Source organism: Heterocephalus glaber, unplaced genomic scaffold (assembly GCF_053883595.1).
Source record: "Heterocephalus glaber isolate CG9 unplaced genomic scaffold, H.glaber_assembly_v1.0 deba00000470, whole genome shotgun sequence".
NCBI classification, from domain to species: Eukaryota; Metazoa; Chordata; class Mammalia; order Rodentia; family Bathyergidae; genus Heterocephalus; species Heterocephalus glaber.
Window position 1 is genome coordinate 21929056 of NW_028258145.1, and position 14634 is coordinate 21943689.

A 14634-nucleotide genomic window follows, 5' to 3' on the forward strand; every position below is an offset into this window, starting at 1 on the left:
AAGTATTTTTAAATGGCAATTTAAAGGTTTAACATATCAAATAATTAACATTATTACATGTATACTATTGCAAAATAAAATAATGGGTGATATTGAAGAGAAGGCAGATCCTGAAGCCATTGGCATAGAAGCCAGACCTCGGCCTGCCTAGTGAAATATATGAAAAGTGAAACTATAACTTTCCACAGAAAAAATTTTAGCAAAAGTAAAGATTCAGAATGATAGCTTGCAATTTGTGGCTTCACAAATGGGTAAAACCTAAAACCTATTTCCATAGCAGATACACAAAATTTCAAATTTGGGAATTTTAAGCCAATAGAGTTCTATTTCTAATCCTATTCTTCTTAGTGAAGCCAGTATATAAGTATATTATAATAATCACAATTTAAAATTAAGTAAAATTGGCAGATTAGGGAGCAGTTTGAAAGACAGAAGCTACTAAATTCAAATTTGTTATGAATTTAGCAACATCACTCCCATTTTGTCCTTGAAAACAAATGTTAAAGACATTTAAAGAATGTCTTTAAATACAAAAGACATAATATCAAGCATGTAAGAAAACTGGTATTTTTTCCTCTATTTGACTTTTTTGGTGCTTATTAGAGAAAGCAATGAAACTCCACATATAGATATATTTTCCCTGCTGATTCCTTGTCTTTATATTCTATAATACTAAGTCTAAATTCAGATTCTACATACAACAGCATTTATTTCTGAGAATTTTGCAATTAATAGCCCTGTGAAGTTTCATTTTCTCTCAACTTTTACATATTAGATTATTGACTAGCTGGCTTATCCCTGCTTTCATGTAACAGTCCCATTTGGATTTAGAAAATAAGCATCTCCTAGTTCTCCCATTCTAGAGAATACATTAGTCATTTACCATTATTTCTCAGTACAAAATTTACTATTTAGGAACTTGTTTGAATCTTCTCACATCTCATAAAAAATGTAAAGGCTATTAGGATTAATGAGGCAATTGTCCATTCTTCCAATAAACATCTCAATTTTTACTGCCCACAAAGAAGATATACTTCTTCCAACATTAAGGTATTAGAATAAAACTGGAGTTGAGTACTTTGAAAATATTGAAATAGAACAAACTGAACTAAGGTCATAATCTATCAGTGTTCTCATTAATTACCTACTGTCTTATTTGGGAATGGAGTATGATTTCAGGAACCCAATGCAAAACTAGGCTGCATCTAAAGGATGCAGAGTAATAATCTGTGCTGACCTTTTAGATTAATTTAGTATGATTGATTGTGATAATGCCTTTAGTTATGATATTAGTCAAAACAAGACAGCTTTCTTTGACACAGGATGCAATGCCAACAAGATACAATAATCTCCAAATTCCTCTCAGAATCTATCCTTTTGACATTGTCCATAAAAATTGTTTTACTGAAACTAAGGCTTTTGTGCATACTTTCCATGATATTGAATAAATAGAGGAGTAGCCCTCCAAGAAAGAATATGAAATGATTGTAAGATTTCATAATCAAGAGCTCCCATAATTAGACTTCCAGTTGTACTTTATTCTGACCAGATAGCAGTAGAGATTGTTTAAAATTTCTGTTTGAGAGGTTAAAACTGATTTAATTTCTTAGGACAAAAGATTAAGTAGAGAGAATAATTTGTGCGCTCCAAAGAATAATCTCCAGATGCATTTACAAAGTAATTAATCTTGGAAGACACGATCCAGCAGATGTCATGCAATTTGACAGTGTTATTATTGAAGAGAAATATCTCAGTAAGAGAGATTTCAATAAATATTGATAGCAGTAGATTTGAATTAGGAGCTCCTAAGTAAAGAGATCATGTTTTCATTTTGTTTTATGGCATTGCCTCACATATAAAAATTTGAGCTGAAAAGAGTGTATGGTTCGTAGAAGATGATGTTGACGGGCAACACTGCAGGACATTCTTCCTCAGCTGCAAAATAGATTTGCCAAAGAAAATGAATGAAAGAGGTCAAGAGACAGGTTGTAGAGATTTGGCCGAACATCTAGTCAGAGTTCCAGTCAAGTTCTTTATCAGCAAGACATCTGCACAGATGAAGGTACTCAGAGAAAAGTAATAAGCAAGATAGAGTACTGTTGAGGAAAGAAAGATTAAAAGTCTAAATTAAGAAAGCTTTCCTTCAAGAAAATAAGATTAGGATGAAGTATTTGAAATATATGTATTGCCTACAAGGAAAATGACTGTTCAAGATAGAATGAGATGATGTGCTCTGAACGAATAAAAGAAGCCTGAACTAAGAAAACTTCACATTGTCCATCTAGAAGGCTTTCCTATTTATAAGATACATACACCATAATGTGGCACATATTTCTCTTCTAAGAGCTGTGATCAAAGCTATATTTTATAAATCATTTAAATTGGACTGGAGTAAGCACTTGACAATATGATCTGTAGAGACAGAATGTAGACGACAGTAAGTTAACACACTTTTATTTCTAGAACATAGTGAACCAAGAAAACAGTTAATACACCAAGATAACCATCAACAGAAACCTCGCTATCCTAGCAGAGAATCTTAAACATTTCAGTGATCTGAAAAACTAAATGGGAAAAAAATAGAATACATGTTCTAATAAAAACACAATGGACAGAAAAGTTTGTCCTTTTCATGCAAATTATTTTGTGTTGAAGAATAATAATATTTAAATACCTAAACTCAGCCAATATTTGTCACTATACCTTTTACATAGTAGGGATGCAACAGAAATGTGCTCAATGAACCAGATAAATATTCTTATGTGAACAAAAAATAAATGCAACTCTTTGAAGCCCTGATTGTTAGTTTTTATTGGAAAGTAAGAGTTCTTGACTCATATTCAATATGAAATGCTCTGTCTTTTATAGATAGGATCATTTATTTCTGTAACACCAGTAATATTAACAATCTTCATGATCTGAAAAGGCTGCTCTAAAAATAGCAATGTTAGAACTTTCAACTATAAATCATGACAACTTATGGAAATACTGGTTATTTGGTTTGTTTTGTTCTTGGGCTTTTCTGGGGGTTTTATTTGTTTTTTGTTGTTGTTGTTGTTGTTGTTTTTTGGCAGTATTTGGGATTGAATCTAGGGCCTTCACATTGAGCTATATCCCTAGTTCTTATAATTTTTTTGGAGACAGGGTTCTGTTAAATTTCCAAGGCTATGTTAGAACCTACAACCCTCCTAGTTCAGCCTCCCAGAGTGTTGGGAATACAGTACAAGTTTGTACTACAATGCCAAGACTGATCTATTTTTTAAAAAAATAGTGTAAAAATTTTATCAAATCTGAAAGTATCCTCTCAAATTTGCTACAGAGCCTCTTTATTTCCTTTAGATTTGACAATGTTAGCTAATGAAAAGATATATTTTTAAATCAATAATAAAATCATCAGCTAATCTTTAGTATATAGCTTAATATTCATCATCTCTCTTAAGCCTCTTTAATAGTTACTTATATCAACTTGTTCACATTTTAACATTTTTCTCTTTAACAGCCTTCAGGTCAGAAATTCTTGGAGCAAATCCAGTAAGAACAAGAAAAAAAATCACCATAGAGTTAGGTAATCAATTATAAGTAATCTGTTTCTTGATTAAAGCTGAAAAATCCTGGAATGTATAGGAAAATCAGAAATCAGGGGGTGAATTTGAAGATATTTCCAAATAAAACTATTCACTCAACTCTTTGGTTTCTCATAATTACTTGGCTGAAGTTAGGGATCTGGTCAAACTGGGTTTGCTCTTCCATATCCAAAATGGATTCAAAATCGGGGGCAGGGAGGTTTTCCTAAGACATTTCTCCCAACTATTATCTAAATATTTAAAATAACATTTTTAATTATTTAAAGTTGTTTTAAAATGAATTTTTACAATAAATTTAGATACTGATCACATATAGACAAGTACTCAAGATTAGAATATATCTCATGTAGACACTGTATAAACCAGTACTTCTTCCATTGGTTTGTCTAGGTTGCACAAATATCCCAAGTACATGCAATTATCTCTCCTCCTTTGAATATCTCCCGTGAATGCAATTTTCAAGTTTGAACACAGTATTATTATTGATGGCTAAATAATCTTCAGAATGCTAACTGAAATCTAAGCCACTGGTTGACAATAGAGTAAGGTGTCAATTATTTGCTTTCCTTCTTTTAATTAGAGGCTCTTGAAACCTGCAAACTTCTAAGATGCAAAGGAATAAAAGTTCATTAATCAGCAAGTAATAGCATTGATAATTTCAGGGTAAACACGCTCTGTTTAAAGGCACCTCTACTCTTACAAGCAGTAACATCTTACAGTTTAAATAGAAACAAATCCTCACTCACTAGTTCAAGTGATGCCATTACATCCTTCCACTGCACAAAGTTAGGTCATTGGCTTGATTCATGTGAAAACCCAGGAACAGTCTTTTACTATACATAAAAGAATTTAGTAGGGCAACCACTAGTTTCATTCTATCAGTGAATAACTGATTTTTTCAGTGAATAGATTTGATTATATTGGAAAGTTAGGGTCACCAGTACAGAGTATGCACCTGAAGAACCACTTCTTAGAAGTCCTAAGCTTCCAGTGATACCCAACACCCAAGGAGAATTTTACTTTACTCATTAAAATTCTTATTAATTCCATACTTCTTCAAAAAATAATAGTTTCAAATTATCAAACGGTCACTTTTCTAACCCTGAGAGAATAAATTTTCACTGAAAAACCATTTAAGGGTTTCTTTCCCTTGGAAAGTTTGTGTAGAAATCAGTGACCTTGTACACTGATATGAATGCAACTAAGGAAGATATAATGCAGAAATAAGAATTTAAGTGGTTATAGTTTTACTATCATAGCAGATTGGGGGGGGAGGCTTTTAGGTGAAAGATTTAAATCCTGCCACTACTCATATTACTAACAAAATGTGTGGAAAGAAGAGCTGCCATTCTGAAAATGAGAAATGCCTGTTTCATTTTCTTAGTATCACAAAGAATCCCTACTATCCTTCCATACAGATTTATTATCTGAAATTTGTGTTATCTTATTCTCTCTAGACATGGACATCGCAGTTTTTCCTTACATCAGGAAAGTTTTTTAAAGCCTGATTATTTAATAGCCCAACCTCTGGAAGGTCTGGATAGCATTCTTGTGCTCTGAATTTCTTGAACACATATCTTTTTGTTCAAATGAAGCACAGAAATACATTTCAAACCCAAATTGAATAGCTAGCAATTTAAATTTTTTCCATTATGGCTACACTCTGAATAGTGAAGATAATCAAGAATTGACTATAGACAGAATCAGAAGATATAAAAAAACTCCAAAAAAAGTTATCCTTAAAGTATAGGCCTGTACACTTTGAAATGATGCTTGTTTCAATGACTATCACATATACTGTAAAATGCTGGCAATGTGCTTTTTGTACACAGGAAGTACAGAACTGTTCAAACAAAATGTGTGTGTACATATATATGATCATGTGCCAATGTCAAGTAGGTTTAATTTGAAAATTTTTGGTTTCCAGAATTTTTAGGAATGTTTTTGATCTATCACCACAAATATACATGTTAATTTTAATTAAGACCCCAAGTTTTTTGTTGTTGTTGTTGTTGTTGGTTTTGGGGGAATAGAACTCAGGACCTTGTGCTTGTGAAGCAGGTGGCACCACTGAGCTAAATCCCAGCCCAAGACCCCAAGTTTTTTAAGTGACATAAAACACAGGCATAAATTGATCCCTTATTCTCCAATTTTCTCCTTGCTAACTCATATCCTATCAGTGTTACAAATTATAATTTTTCACCTTTTCAAATTTTGTCCAAAATCCAATTGGAAATAATTAAGATTTGCAAAGGAGAGACTTAAATAGTAAAGAACAAAAGTTCATATTAGGGCAAATCTCTTGATCCCTTAGGAATAGGTCAGGATTCTACTCACTCAACCAGAAGATTTAGCAACTGATATCCCTCACCTCCAAACTCTGTTCACATATTTTATTTATTGAAGAATAATATTTATATGTAGTAAAATCTATTAAAATTCACGTATTTTCATGTGCAGTCAAGTATCAGTTAAATCCAAGTGCTTCCATCTCTGACCTGAAGATCAAATACCTGTCCATAGAAGGATTTGTGGTCAGGCCTCCTTATTACAATGGTACAGCTAATGTATTAGAACTTTTAAAACATTTTAAGGGGGCATACCCTACCGAGGTCACAGGTCGCTCGGAACAGGCCGAATCAGCCCGTACCCCGGCAACAATCCACTGGTCACCCCCACCTCCTGCTCCTCTGTACAGCCACCTGGTTCCACACTACAAAGATACAGAGGACACCGGACCACCAGACCATGGTACTGAGTCCTGCCACTCCCAGCCCAGAGGTAGGGGCTTCTGAGCCACCGTCCCACTGCTGCTGGTCCAGAGGAAGGGGCTTCCCGGCCACCATCCCTCCCACTGCTCCCAGCCCACAGGAAAGGGCTTTTGGGCCACCATCCCTACTGCTGCTCCTGGCCCCTGTCCCACCTCTCCCAGCTCAGAAAAGGTAATCCATGCAGATGCTAACAGCATCCCCCCCCACCACCACCCACTCAAAATGAGAAAACACGTAAATAAATCTCAAAACCAGACTTCCAGATCACCTACAGCAACCCCAAAGGGAAATGAGATGGAACACTCTGATACTCAACCACCTGGACCCACTGAACTGGCAACAAAAGGGGATCTGGAAAAAAGGAAATCAGAAATAATGTCTCAGATAACAGGAGAAATTGTGCTCCTACTGCAAGACATGATTCATAAATCTAGAGAGGAGCTCAGGAACATGAAATCCCAACATAGAAAACAAATGGAATCCATAAAACAGATGCAAATAGATCTCCAGGAGATGAAAAACTGCATTGAAAGTCTACACAGCAGAATGAGCCAATGTGAGGACAGAATTTCAGATAGAGAAGATAAGATTTCAATTAATGACCAGGAAAAGAAAAATTGCTTCAAAATTATAAGGGAACATGAGAAATCAATCCAGCAGCTGCTGGGTGATGCAAAGAAGAATAATATAAGACTGATTGGAGTCAATGAAGAAACAGGAGAGAGAGCAGATGACATAAAAAAAATCTTCACAGAAATAATGGCAGAAAACTTCCCAAGCATGGGAAAAGAGCTTGACATACAGATAAGTAGGCATATAGGACTCCAAACAGCCTTGATCAAAAAAAAATCTACACATAGGCATAAAATTGTTAAGATTCCAGAAACTCAACAGAAGAACAAAGTTCTACAAGCAGTTAGAGAAAAGAAACAAATCACATACAAAGGAAAGCCCATAAGAATCACAGCAGACTTCTCAACACAAACCATCAAGGCAAGAAGAGCTTGGAGTGATATGTTCTAAGCCCTAAAAGAAAATAGCCTCCAACCCAGATTGATGTACCCTGCAAAACTACCTTTCAAAATGGATGGAGAAATAAGATACTTTCATGACAAAGAGCACCTTAGGAACTTCAAGAATACCAAACCAGCATTTCAAAGAATTTTGCACAATATCCTAGGAACAGACATTGAGGATCACAACCCCAGGAAGCAAAGCAGAATGAACTCATCTGGCATGGCAAGAAATTAAATGTAAAGGGGGAGAACCCAACAAAAAGAAAAAGTCATGGCAATGAGAAGTCAATATGTTTCAGTTATAACCATCAACGTTAATGGTCTCAATTCACCAATCAAAAGAAATAGACTGGCAGAATGGTCAAGAAGCAAAATCCAACAATATGCTGCATACAAGAAACACACTTAATTCAAAAGGAAACTCATAGACTGAATGTTAAAAGGTGGAAAACAATACTCCATGTGATGGGAACCTAAAAAAAAGCAGGAGTAGCTATCCTCTTGGCAGATCAAGTAGATTTCAAACAAACACTGATGAGAGAGATGAAGAAGGACACTACATCCTTGTAAAGGGAAGAATCCTAGAGGAAGAGATGACAATCATAAATATCTATGCACCAGACACTAGTGCACCCAACTGTATAAAACAAATACTAACAGACATGAGAAGTCATATATGCACTAATACAATTGTAGTGGGGGACCTCAACACCCCACTGTCACAAATAGATAGATCAACTAGACAAAAAATAAGTGATGAAATACTAGAACTCAATTGAACTCTTGAACACATGAACTTAACAGCTGTTTACAGAGTCTTCTACTCCACAAAATCAGAATACACATTCTTCTCAGCTGCACATGGGTCATTCTCCAAAGTAGACCACATACTCACATATAGAACATGTTTAAGTAAGTGTAAAGGAATTGAAATTATCCCCTGTATATTATCAGACCATAGTGTGATGAAATTGAAGATCCATAGCAAAAGAAACTCTAAAAATTTCATAAACACATGGAAATTGAACAACACATTTCAGAATAATCAGTGGGTCACAGAGGAAATTAAAGAAGAAATCAGACAGTTCCTTCAATTAAATGACAATGACAATATTACATATCAGAATCTATGGGACACATTAAAAGCAGTCTCATGAGGGAAATTCCTAGCAGTGAATATGCATATTAGGAAAACAGAACGAGCCCAATTAAACAACCTGATGCTGCACCTCAAGCTTCTAGAAAAAGAAGAGCAGGACAAACCCAAAGCTCATACAAGGGAGGAAATTATAAAGATCAGAGGAAAAACCAATGCAATGGAGACTAAGAGAAAGATACAAAAAAATCAATGAAGCCAGGAGTTGGTTCTTCGATAGAATCAACAAAATTGACAAACCCTCAGCCAACCTTATCAGAAAAAGGAAAGAAAAGGCCCAAATCCGTGCAATTAGGAATGAAAAGGGTGAAATTACAACAGACCCAGCAGAAATCCAGAGGATCATCAATACCTACTTCCAGAACCTATACACCAATAAGATGGACAACACAGAAGAAATGGACAGATTCCTAGATACATATGAATTACCGAAGTTGAATGAAGAAGACTTAAAAATTCTGAACAATCCAATATCAACCAATGAAATTGAAAATGTAATTAAAAACTTATCAACTAAGAAAAACCCGGGCCCTGATGGCTTCACTGCTGAATTCTACAAGACATTTAGAGAGGAACTTCTGCCACTACTGTTTAAAATCTTCAATGAAATTGAATTGGGAGCAATACTCCTAAATTCATTCCTGGAAGCAAGCATCACCTTGATCCCCAAAGCAGAGAAAGACCGAACAGAAAAAGAGAACAATAGGCCAATCTCAATAATGAACATAGATGCAAAAATCCTTAATAAGATACTGGCAAACAGAATGCAGAAGATCATCAAGAAGATCATACACCCTGATCAAGTGGGATTCATCCCCGGGATGTAGGGATGGTTCAATATATGAAAATCAATCAATGTAATACACTATAGCAATAGAGCCAAGGACAAAAACCATATGATTATCTCCATAGATGCAGAAAAAGCATTTGACAAAATCCAACATGCATTTATGATAAAAACCCTACAAAAAATTGGAATAGATGGTCTCTACCTCAAACTGACAGAAGCCATCTATGAAAAACCAACAGCCAATATCATACCAAATGGTCAAAAACTGAAATCCTTCACACTAAAATCAGGAACAAGACAAAGATGTCTACTATCACAACTCTTGTTCAGTATAGTTCTGGAAACATTAGCCATGGCAATTAGACAAGAGAAAGAAATAAAAGGAATAAAGATAGGAAATGAAGAAGTCAAATTGTCATTATTTACAGATGACATGATACTCTATATAGAAGACACCAAGAACTCCACCAAAAGTCTTCTAGACTTAATAACCAAATTCAGTCAAGTAGCTGGTTACAAGATCAACACACAAAAATCAATAGCTTTCCTCTACACCAATGACAGACTCACTGAGAGAGAAATAGGGCAACAAATTCCTTTCACAATAGCATCCAAAAAACTGAAATACCTGGGAATCGACCTAATGAAAGAAATCAAAGACCTCTTCTCTGAAAACTATGGCACTCTGAAAACAGAGATTGAAGAGGATATCAGAAAATGGGCAGACATCCCCTGCTCTTGGGTGGGAAGGATTAATATAATGAAAATGGCCATACTTCCAAAACTGCTATATAGATTTAATGCAATTCCAATTGAGATCCCAGCAGCATACTTCATGGACCTTGAGAAAACAATCCAAAAATTCATTTGGAACAAGAAGAGACCCAGAATAGCAAAAGCAATTGTAGGTAACAGAGACACGGCAGGGGCTATCACAATCCCTAACCTGCAACTATACTACAAAGCTACTGTGATAAAAACAGCATGGTACTGGCAAAGAAACAGACCTGAGGACCAGTGGAACAGATTAGAAGATGCAGATACAATGCCAGACACACTCAGCCATCTCATCTTCGATAAAGGAGCCAAACACCCTCACTGGAGGAAAGATAGCCTCTTTAATAAATGGTGCTGGAAAAATTGGGCTTCAACTTGCCAAGGATTAAAACTAGACCTATTTCTCTTTCCATGCACTAAACTAAAATCAAAACGGATTACAGATCTAAATATTAAAATAGAAACTCTGAACCAGTTGGAACAGAGGTTAGGTAGAACTCTTGAAGACATCGGTGTAGGAAAAGTTATTACGAACAAAACCTCAGTTGCCCGTGAACTAGCACAAACAATCAACAAGTGGGTTCTCTTCTTATTAAAAGGCTTCTGCATAGCAAGAGAAACCACTAGCAGTGTGAAGAGACAACCCACAATGTGGGAAAACATCTTCACCTGCTCTTCCTCAGACAAAGGTCTACTGTCTCGAATCTATAAAGAACTTAAAAAGATCAGACTTCCCAAATTTAAAGACCCAATCCAAAAATGGGCATCTGAAATGAATAGACATTTCTCACACAAAGAAGTAGAAATAGCAAATAAATACATGAAAAAATGTTCAACATCACTGGTCATTCGAGAGATGCAAATGAAAACAATGCCGAGATTCCACCTCACTCCAGAAAGAATGGATGCTCGTATGAAATCAACCAATAACAAATGCTGGCAGGTCTGTGGGGAAAGAGGAACCCTGATCCACTGCTGGTGGGAATGTAGACTGGTGCAAGCACTGTGGAAATCAGTATGGAGATACCTCAAAGAACTAGGACTGGAAGTCCCATTTGACCCCACTATTCCACTGCTGGGATCTTCCCCAAAGAATTAAAAGAATCATACCACAGTGATATATGTGTGCCCATGTTTGTAGTGGCATTGTTTCTGATAGCTAAAATTTGGAAACAGCCCAAATGCCCATCAACTGGAGACTGGATAAAGAAAATGTGGTATTTTTATAAAATGGAGTACTACTCAGCCATAAAAAATGAGAAATTAGAGACATTTATAGCTAAGTGGATGCACATTGAGGTGATACTCTTAAGTGAAATAAATAGGATGCACATGTATAAATACCGAATAGTTGCTCTGGTGTGAGAAACTGAAAATGTAAATAAGGACTAAAATGTATCATAGGTAATGTGAAATAGGAAGAGAAAGGGCAAAGGGGAAGGAAGTAGGAGGGCTAGGGGAAAGGATTGAAGGAAATGGGATTAATATGAGAAAATGGAAAAATAGCAACAAAATCTTTGTAAATAGGGAGGAATGGAGGGGTTGGAAGGAGGGCTGGGCAAGGGTGAAAAATAAGAACCAAGACAGATTATGTAAAGGTGAAAATTTCCAATGATGAATGTCATTATTTTGTATACCTAAAATGTACCAATGATTAGAATGAATAATCAATAATGCAAAATAGAAAGAAAATGTCCAAAGAGGTAGGGGTACTTGGAGGGGCAGGGGAAAGGAAAGAAGGGAAAGGAAAAATGCTGAGAAGTGGAAAAAACAGAAATAAAGTCTTTGTAAATAGGGAAAGGTGGAGGGGTTGAAGGGAAGGTTAGGAATGGGGAAAAAATAAGAACCAAGATGCATTATGTAAAGGTACAATTCCCAATGAGAAATGTAATTGTGCTGTATACTTAAAATGTACCAATAAAATAATTTAACAAAAAAAAACATTTTAAGGGGCTTTATCAGTTTTATCAGAAGGCTTGAGGTTCAGTATGCAAATTCTAAAATCCTACATTAGTATTTCTGATCTCATTCAGAATAATACACAATATATAAATCTTTGGGTAGATAAACATAAAAAAATCATGGTCTGATTTTTATTTCTCCAGATCCATATGTATATCTTCATTTTTAACTTTAAATGTGTCCATTAAATTCTCTGAAACCTATTGAATAAAAATTAGTGAAAAACATGGTAATTAAATGTACTAATGATTTCTATATCATGGCATTGGAACTTATTCATATCCAAAAGAGTATTTATATTAGTTTTTAAAATATTTCCCATAACTTCCTTTACAAACAAGTTGAATTAACTGGTTCACAAATGGAACTTCTACCTTGAAATTTCATAAGAATGATATCTTTACCCTGTTGAAAAAGTTTTAATCCAATGACTTAAAAATTAATTGCCAGCCAGAAAATTAGTGGTGCTCTTCAGGCAGCTCTAATATGAGTAAGAATATAGCAACATAACATTCTGGATGGCTTTATTTCTCTAATTTCCCATTGTGACTCACGGAAAGATTTTGAACCCATTCTTCCTTTTGACTTGTTCCAATTCCCTTCCTCACTTCTTAAACCCAAAGCAGACAACACAGCTGGTTTTTCCCAGGTTGTACACACAGAATCACATAAAACATAAATACACTGACATGATATATAATTGTGCATTTTTCTTAACATATGTCCATCATGCCAGCATAAGACTATGAAAACATGCCTTCATTTTCAAGTTCAAATAATTTTTCTTGGTGAGAGGAAATGTTCTGTCCACATCTCTTTTCTTTTGGTAGAGGCTTTGACTTCTAACAGATACAGCTTTCCTGGGAAATTTTACATATTTTAGAGAAGAAGCCACAGTCTCAAATCCCATGGATATAAACACATAGTGAACAAGGAAAAATGATTATAGTATGCCTTTTTCTTGATTTCACTCGAAACTACCATAGCTTCTCCTGAAAAATATAGCAAATTTTGCACAACATACAACAAAATTACTGGGACCAAAACATAGGTGCAATTTTTTCTTGGCAAAATCATTGAAAATCTGTGTATGGGGTCTCACATTCTTGACTCTTTTGGAACTTTGGAAGCAGTCATTTGTGGCTATTTTGCACAGAAAGCATATTGATTTTTGTCTCCATTGGCAATTAATGAGGAAGGATGAAGAATAAGATGGAAGCAGAAGTGGCAAAGACAGCAAATTACAGATGCAGGTGTGGCACCACATAGCAGTCAAGCTTGGAAAAATCAGGCCAAGAGCAGGCCCATAACTGAGCAACATAATAGCAAACTTTTATAATGTATTTGACTCAGAATTACTGTAAAGTTATTTCTCTAAAAGAAGCCTTCTTCCGTGCAAGGACTTATGAACTCTGCCACTAAGATTCAAAGAAGGAAATAGGCTTCTTGATGGTGTTCTCAATCTCAAACACCTGTGCAAATGCCAACAGTGCAAGTGATAAAAGCCAGTGATAGTTTGAACTACAACTAAATGAGGAAAAGACAATGGAAATGAAGCTCTGGCAGCAGTGACGAACAATGGGTACTGAAAGGATGATGGTAAGCAGCTCTGCCAATATTGCCTAGATGAGGTCATGGAATCTGAGATCCACAAAGATACTTCGAGCATCCATGTAAATAATAAGATTCAGAAAGTAACAAATGAAAGCACACAAGGCAAGCTGAACAAAAAGCACTCAGTTCCACAGGTGCTATAAACATATGAACATGAAAGCTGAGTGGTATGGGAAACTATACCATCAAGGCTGAAGATAAGAAAGGAAGCAAGGGAGATGCAATATTTTGATCATTTCTTGGCGAGAGAATATTGGTAATTACCAGCTTGGCAGAAAGGACACATTGCAAGACAGAATGCTGTTGGTCGTGGAAGAATGTTGAAGCAGGATCATTTTGGAAATGCAAAGAGGTGACTGTGCTTTGGGAAGAAGCACAAAATAGCCAATTTGTTGAGTCAAAGGTAGAACTGCATAGAATTGGCTTTCCAGGATGTTATCTCCATGCAAGCCAGATCAGGTCTTTTCCCAGCTACATTTTCTGAACACCAAACAATACAGGAACTCAAATATTAGGGTTCAAGAATGGCATTACAACTTTTCAAGATATCTTTACCAAATGTCAAATTGCTGAATTTCCAAAAATGGGTTCAGGAGGAATTGGGGTTTGTGACCAGTATGATATTTATATTCACCATATTGATAATGTCATGGTCCTGGTAATTCCATAGTTAAAGGGGCATTAGCATGGTTGACTGGGAAAAGAGCCAAGGTGGCAAAGCCACATTTCTGAACTTGCAAATAATTTACAACAAATGGCACCTTGTGTTGAGAGAAAGGGTATGAGGGAGGAGAAGAAGCCAAGATGAAGAACCTCAACACATACATTTGGAAATCTTGCCAAGAAATCATGATTCTTCTAAATTTCATTGACCTTTTTATTTCTATGCATCTGATGGAAATGGTTTAGATAATTAAAGTTTCATGAGAAAAGCAACACTGGAGTGATTTAGCAAAGAATATAT

The 14634-nt window shown here is 35.5% G+C and overlaps 1 protein-coding gene across 10 annotated transcripts in view; it reads right to left on the bottom strand.

Annotated features, from left to right (window-relative positions):
* The window catches only part of Ctnna2 (catenin alpha 2), a 1179603-nt gene that overhangs the window by 36773 nt on the left and 1128196 nt on the right, over positions 1-14634 (bottom strand). The gene's annotated exons all lie outside the window — the stretch shown is intronic.